The following is an 8,561-nucleotide window of genomic DNA, read 5'->3' on the forward strand; positions in this document are numbered from 1 at the left end:
GAAGAAGAAGAAGAAGAAAGAGAAGGTCACTTGTTTGAATGGTGGTAATGAATTGTGGGCTTTAATAACAACTTCTTAAAAAATGACATGTGTCTAAATCTGAAAATGCCACATGTCTGAATGATGGGGGCTGTAGCCTGAAAGCCTTCCTTTAATATATATACTAGTGAATGATCCCATGCTAAGTATGAGTAATTAGTAATGTTAAGTTTACATTATGGAATTAATACTATTAAATTTATATTTATTAATATTTTAAATAAGTATTAAAATTTCAAAAAATAGCTTTTCAATAATTACTAGAATATGGATAATTTTCTTTTGTTATGATAATTAGAGGGTTAATTATTAAGTGAGATTGATAGAATGTAGATAGAAGTGGTTGTGGATAACCACTTTTGCATTTTCTGCATTTTTTTAGGAATTAATTGAAAATGGTGGTATTGGGTAATAAAAGAATTTCTTTCTTTTTCGAGTTTGAATATAAGAAGGAAGTGTTGCCCAAATAAATAATTGCTCCAATAACATTTATAATAAATGAAAAAGTTATACTAAAGGCAAAACATATATTATAATATGATCAAATGTATAAGATAAGATCAAAATGAAACATACTTATAAAATAATTTTTGCCAACGTATTATGCAATGTGATAAAATGTAACAAAATTATATTTATGTAGAGGAATTTCTAAGCAATTATTCAAACTACATATAATCATTGTCTACCGAGTGAAATTCATTTCTATATCATTTCGACTTACGGTATGTATTAAAATATTATGAAAATACTATAATTGTTAAAAAAAATACTATATTTATCAAAATATTATGAAAAATACTGTAATGAATAAATATTATGAAAATACTGTAATTATTAAATAACAAATACTGTATTTATTAATTAACAAAAGCTGTACTTTTTTTAAATATTATGGAAATACTGTACTTGTTAAAAAACACTATAAATAATAAATACTGTGATTATCTAAATTATGAAAAATACTGTAATTATTAAAAAATACTATATTTATCAAAATACTATAAATATTCATTAAATAAAATACTGTAACTATTAATTAACAAACACTATATTTTAATAAAAAACTTTAATTATTAAATATTATGAAAATACTGTAATTGTTAAAAAATACTATAAATAATAAATACTGTGATTAACTATATTTATCAAAATATTCCAAATATTAATTAAATAAAATATGGTCATTATTAATTAACAAATATTATATTTTTTAAAATACAGTAATTATTAAAAATTACGAAAAATTAAGAAACATAATGTATTTATTAATTAAAAAAATACTGTATTAATGAATACTATAAATACTATTAATTAATAAATACGATATTTTAAAAATATTGTTAATTAATATTTATAGTATTAATAAATACTTTTAAATATTGTATTTACAGTATTTTTTAATACTATAATTAACTGTATATAGTTAAATTATATATATATATATATAGATATACACAGTTAACTAATTTATTTAATTAATACAATTAATTACTGAATACTGTATTTTTTAAATCACTCTAATTATTAAGGATACTGTAATTATTAAAAACTATATTTTAATTAATATTTTTTAATAAATACTGCCATTATTAAAAACACATTTTTTTAATTAATAAATACTATATTTTTTAAATTCTGTATTTTAAAAAACTATAATTATTAAAAATTATGAAAAATGCTGTAATTATTATAAAATACTGTATTTTTTTAAATACTGTGATTATTAAAAATTATGAAAAACACTGTAATTATTAAACAATACTTTATTTATCAAAATACTGTAGTTAATATTGTTAATTAACAAATACTATATTTTTTAAATTACTGTATTTATTAAAATGATGAAAAATACTATATTTATTAATTAAATAAAGTACTATAATTAATATTATTAATTAATAAATACAGTATTTTTAAAAATTCTGTTGATTATTAAAAATTATGAAAAATATTGCAATTTAAATACTTCTAATTAATACTGTATTTTTTCTAATACTATGTTTTTAATAAATATAGTAATTAATACTATTAATTAATAAATAATATGTGTAATTAGTACTACTAATTAATAAAATACAATACTGTATTTCTTTAAGATACTATATTTTTCTAATACTGTTAATAATAATAATAATAATAATATTATTATTATTATTATTTTGTTTTTATGGAAATAAAATTGCAGCAATAATTTTATGCTATTTATAGCTTAAACTATAATTACTGTTAAAAAAGTATATTATAAAGATAATGTATTTATTAATTAGTATTAATTACTCTTAAATGTAATTAAATGTATTTTGAAAAGATTATGCTATTTTTATTGTGTCGTGCATCACACGGTATGAGAAAACTGTGTGGTGCACAGCTTATGTAAACCCGTGAGGCACACAGGTTGATTTTGGGTAAACCCGAGTACATATCGAAATTAGGTCGTGCGGGACCCGTTTTGATCATCTTCTTCGCCCGATCATTAATACAGGTCCTGCGTCAATCCGAATGATTTTTCCTTTTTTTCAGTTTTTTCCTTTTTAATACACTTTTTTCTTAGTTAATAATAATTTTTTTAATATTTCTTCAACATTTTTCGTACAAAAATCTAGAAAAGGAGATTCATGTGAAAAATCAATCTATTATAAGTGACAGTTGCAGAAATTTTTCATCGTTTTTTTCCATGTTAATTTGTTGTTTTCTTTTCCACTCATATATAGTCATCACCAATATGTTTTAAACGCAAAAAAGAAAAAAAAAAAAAAAAAACTAATTCATACCTAGACTGAGCAAAGCAAGCGGGAAGGCGCAAAATTAGACCTAGATGCTTCTTGCAAGTTGAGATGAATGATCTTACATTACAGGTTAAGCCCGAAGAACAACAGAAGAAAGTCCAGTTGCAGTACAACAGGACAAGAGTCGAGTTTAAGAGATTATTTGAGCAAGCATACCTAGATGAATCAATGAGAGTACAATTTCATACAATAGGAGCCTGAAGAACAGTGGACCAAAGAGAATCCAGTTGCAGTACGGGAAGAGAGTCCAATTTAAGAGGTTATTTAAGCAAGCATACCTAGATGAACCGATGAGAGTCCAGTTTGAGTAAAGTTTGGCATGTCTCTGCCCACTCTTTAATTCAGGCTCATCTAATTGGTTTCCTGCAAGGAGAGGGCTGCTGACATGGGCAGATCAATTTTAACATTTAAATATTGAAACAGTATGATTAAAAAATATCTAAAATAAGAGAAAAAAAATAAATAATAAAAGTATATTAATAAATCTAATTATTAATTACAAATTTTGTTATAATTATATTTTAATATTTTAATTACAAGATGGGTTAAGATGATGACCCTAATGGATTGAATCATTACATAACCCAAAAAGAGATTAACCCAATTTATTTAGTTATCATTTCAAACAAAGTTTGTTGATCTGGTTTTGTTTGCCACATTTGTTATATAAATTTTTAGAAAATATATCTTGAAAAGAAATATTATTAATTAACATGTTCTAGTTTTTTTAAAATATTAATTAAACTGTTAATTGAATTTTTAATAACATACTTTTTTATGTTATATTTTCAAAAAAAAAAGGTTCTATTAAAAATTCACTAAAAATGTTTCCTATAAATTATGTAAAACTTTCACTTCTAATTTTCTAAATATATTTTTTTTGAACATTAATTCTCTATTTGTCTTATAGCTCCATTATGATGAACCTAATTTTTTAAAACATTGAATAATAGATCAAATGAATCAAGTTGTTTCTCCAACTTTGTTAATTTCCCATGAGAAGAATAAAGTATAAGATAAATTGCTATGCATCAAGAAGATGAAATTCATGGATTGGGTTATTTGAATACTTGAAAATCATCTAATCCGCTAGCTTTTACCAATTCATACCACAAATTGGATCAATTTGGTTTGACCGATTATGCAATTCTCAAAACAAAAAGCAAGGTTAAGTAATTTAAATACTTGAAATCTGTCCAGCCACTAGCTTCAATTATCAGTTCATACCGAACTGGACCGATTTGGTTTAAATGATTCAACCCGGTTATGAAATTTTCAAACTAAAAAGCAAGGTCGGGTAACTTGAATACGCAAAAACCATCCACCCACTAGCTTTGATTATTAGTTCATACCGAACTGGGTAGATATGGTTTGAACAGCTCGACCTGGTTATGCAATTTTGAAAATAAAAAGAGCAAATAGGGGACATTTCCACTAAAAATAATTTTGTTAATTAGAAAATTAGAAAAAAAAATAAGGGAAGATAACAAACAAACAATTACATTAGGGAATTTTTTTGGAAAAACAAAAAAAGGACTTAGTTTTTTAACTAATTGATAAAATAAGAGAAACTTTCATAAAAATAATAGAATTTTTTAACATATTAGAAGTAATATTTGTCAAGAAAATATTAAAAATAAAAATGTAAAATGTAACTTAATAAGGGAAAATTAAAAATCAACAACTTTATATGGTTAACTTATTAATTTAAACAAATTAAATAAATTAGTTTTATTAACTTACTCTAAAAATAGTAAAATTAGTTTTACAAAATTTATAAGAAATTAAAATTTAAATTATTGATAAAAATTAACAAAATAAAAAACAATAAAAAAGCACTTAGAAACTTATCAAAAATTATTTTATCATTTAAAATTGATAAAAAATAATAAAAATATAATTAAACTAAATAAAAAATATTTTCTAAATTTAGCTTAATAAAAATGCAACTTACTCTCTATTTTTGGGCTTTTTTTAGTTTCTTAGACAATGCATAACCCAAGAGTAATGATTTATTAAAACATTGGAGGGTATTGATTAACTCTGCTTATTATTAATTGGATTAGTTTAATAAATGATTTATTAAGCAAATATGGGTATTTGGTCTAGTGGTATGATTCTCGCTTTGGGTGCGAGAGGTCCCGAGTTCGATTCTCGGAATGCCCCATTTAATAATATGTATTGACAAGTTGGTATTATTCTTTTTTTATTTTTTGAAGAAGAAGTTGGTAATAATTTCGACCACTATACTTCCTTACATATATATATTAAAGGCATACCTTATCTACTTGTCAGCTGTCACATGCCTTTTCTCATCACACCAATTCTTCATCAAGACCGGATCTGCTCCTCACATAGGACGCCTCACACACACATCCTACCATGCATTGGAAACATCTTCCATACTTATAAGTTATTTTTTGACAGGAGATGTTCCCAATGCACGGTGGATGTGCATGTGAGGCGCCCCAAGTGTGAGGAGCAGATCCCGTTCAATCTTCACAAGGAGGGGAGTTAAAGAAAAGGCCAAATTAATTAAAAAGGGAAATTTTCTGATCATTACCCTGAATTTTAGTGGTTGTGTCAAGTCAGCCCCCAAATTTCAAATTGTGTCTATGCAGTATTTCGAACTTTCAGAATGTGTCTAATAGGTCCCTACCGTTAATAATTTGTTAGTTCTTTGTATTACGTGATGACATGTGCCACTTAAAACTTTTGAAATATCAAAACTACCCTTAAAAGAAGACATTGTTCATTGTCTTTTACCTTGAGATTGAAGAGTTGTGCCATTGCTACGACAGTGCTAGGAATAGATTCGAACAAACCAATAATGGTGCTAGGAATTGACCAAGTTTCGGTGACTGCTAAAACTGCCATTTGCTACGATTTCCTGTATATTCTTAGGTTTTTTTTTTTATGTAGCTGATGAAAATTTCTTGTGTATTCTAAAATCCATCTTGGATTATTGTTGCAACATTCCTATCTCGGCTAGCTAGGAAGGTTGTGTTTGGATTCTAAAATCCATCACAATGGTATAACTTAATTTCTTCTTTGCTTATTTCATAATTTACTTGTGTTTGTATTTGACTTCATTAACCACAGATTCATCATCACTAACCGGTAATCTATCATTCCACAATCTAGAAAACAAGATTGTTTGGAATCAAGGTGAAAAATGACGGCATAGTCTACTGGAATCATGATTTAAATGGAAGGAGTTTGTTTAGATTGGTTTATATGGAAGTGGCAGATAAAGAAAATTAGATAACACTTGATGAATAGTTTTGACATTTCCAAAATTAATTGACAGATCGTTAACAACAGGAGCCTATTAAACACATTCTTATTGGGGTACTGATTTGACACAACCCCTAAAGTTCAAGGTACTGATGAAAAGGGAAAATTCCTTATCATAGGGCAAGATGGACCCACGATGCACTGGATCATGTCTTTAACTCTTCCATTGAAGATATCACATCAGCTCAAGTAAGCAATACATTTCAGTAAACGTTGGGTTGTTGGGGGAAACAAGAATTTGAAGTTTACCCCAACGGCTCAGGCACATAAATCCAAGCATTTATTCTTTTCAATGTTTATTATTTGATAAATATTAAAACCAAACAATGGTCATAAATGCAAATGCCCAAATGTTACTAATGTGGCAATGTTTTTTTAATAAATGTCCAAAGAACCAAACACCCTGTATTATCAAAGTAATGGGGATGTATTAGTAATATGCAAACTAAAGGGTAGATCTTAATTTAATAAATAGGCAAAATCATAGGGAACATCTTAGTAAATAATCCTTCAAAAAATATCAAACCTGGACTTTAGGTAAACTATATCTTCATTTGCAACAAAGACCCATCTTGAACTACCAAATTTTAGCACTTTTCTCTCACCCTGTTAATGGGTTTAGCATGTGAGAAAAAAAATTATGAGAATATCCATATGAAGTTCTATATTCTTTTGTCTTTTTGTAATTTCTTCTTTTTCTTTGTTTGCTTTGTTGTATTTTTTCAATTTCCTTTTTGTTGTGCTTTTGTTATTTTTCAGTTTTAATTAAGTGCTTTTGTATTTTCTTCTTTATTTTGTTATATTTTTGGTAATTTTATGTTTTCTTTGAATTTTATTTTATTTTTCATTTCTCTTTATTTTTTGTTGTATCTGTTGCATTTTTTTACAATTTTTTATTTTTCCTTCATTTTTCATTTTCTACAAAATTGTATTAAGGGCAGTCTAGGGTTTTTTTCTTTAGTTTGGGGAGGGGTAAAGTATTAGAATCTGAAGGGGGCAAAGTATTAGAATTTGAAATTAAGGGGTGGAACTATTCTAACTGCAACCCAAAGTTTAGGTGGTCAAGTGTCACTATAACTAAATTATAAGGTGGTAAACTACAATTTACACAGAAACATCTTTGGGTAAATTACAAAGACCCCTATACTACTATGTATCAGCAGAGGCTTATCAGTAATTAAACCACACGCCTTTGTGTTTTCTTAGTTTTTTTTTTTTTTTTTTTTAAATTTGTTTCTTAGGCTTGTTTTTAACTATACTTTTTATTAAAAAGAAGGGGGTTTCCCGAAGCACTTATAAAATAGGTGTATCGGACCAGCGATATGGTACGACATGCCTGATACGGGCATAACATATCGAAAATTTGAACCTTGGTTAAAATGCCAAAATGCCCATATGAACTTTTCTTTTTTCTCCTCACCCTTTTCCTCTTAAACCCTAATTGACCCCAAAAAAACTCATTTTATCCAAAACAAAACCAAATAAAATAACAATAATCATTTCATTGACTAAAAAAACAAATTTCTTTAAATTCTTGTTTCATTTCACTAACATGAATTTCTCTCTTCATCTTAAAAGATAAAAACCATCCACTATTTTCTCCAATAAATCAATAAAAACAAACAAAATCTTACATGATGTTTGGCATGGATGATGATTTTCCAGAAATCCGTGCCACATCAGAAATTGAAGAACCAATGATTTTTTTTTCTTTGTTTGGTTGGCTGATTATGTCGATTTCTGGAAAATCAGCAAAATATAGATCCCCAATATTGGCTTGGGTGAGGAATCACCATTTTTGTTGGGTGAGGTGGCATCTTATGTGGCAACAACAAGAAAGTGTTCTAAAAATCATCTCTTGAAAATCAATACCAAACAATCTTAAAAATGATTCCTAAATAATCTGCTGACATAGAGGAATACCAAATAACAAAAAAACAAAAACAAAAAAGAGTGATTTTTCAGCAATCATCGATTTTCACAAAATCAGGTGTGAGGAATCATCATCCATGCTAGCTAGAAACCTCTACCATTTCATTTAAATATTGAATCCAACTAAAAATCTATAAGGATCTATTAAAATAACCGAAGCCGAGAGGATTCAATATTATATTTAGAAAGCTAATACAATCATAAATCATTAGAAAAAAATAAAAAATAATAATTTAGAGATTTAAAAATTTTTAAACAGCTAAATGAAAATCTCTTTTTAAGCTAATTGACAGAACTCAGTGAGGACATTTATTGGAAAGTGAAAGTTATGAGAATCTTTGTAATTTACCGATGATTGTTGTTTTAGAAACCCAAGAAAATAAATAGTTGGATTCATGCAAGTGGTGGTTTGAGCATCTTCTCCCTTATTTATGAAAATATCCGCCGCAGCAACACGAGCCGTGTAGAACCTCGTCTCCTAGACAAGTCAATATAACTCTGAAA

The 8,561-nt window shown here is 26.6% G+C and overlaps 1 non-coding gene across 1 annotated transcript; it reads left to right on the forward strand.

Annotated features, from left to right (window-relative positions):
* Nucleotides 1–4,922: 4,922 nt before the first annotated feature.
* TRNAP-UGG (transfer RNA proline (anticodon UGG)) lies at nucleotides 4,923–4,994 on the forward strand. The gene has a single exon. It is a non-coding gene; the product is annotated as a tRNA-Pro (tRNA).
* Nucleotides 4,995–8,561: the final 3,567 nt, after the last annotated feature.

Source organism: Nelumbo nucifera, chromosome 1, assembly GCF_055504915.1.
Source record: "Nelumbo nucifera cultivar China Antique chromosome 1, China Antique-T2T, whole genome shotgun sequence".
NCBI lineage: Eukaryota > Viridiplantae > Streptophyta > Magnoliopsida > Proteales > Nelumbonaceae > Nelumbo > Nelumbo nucifera.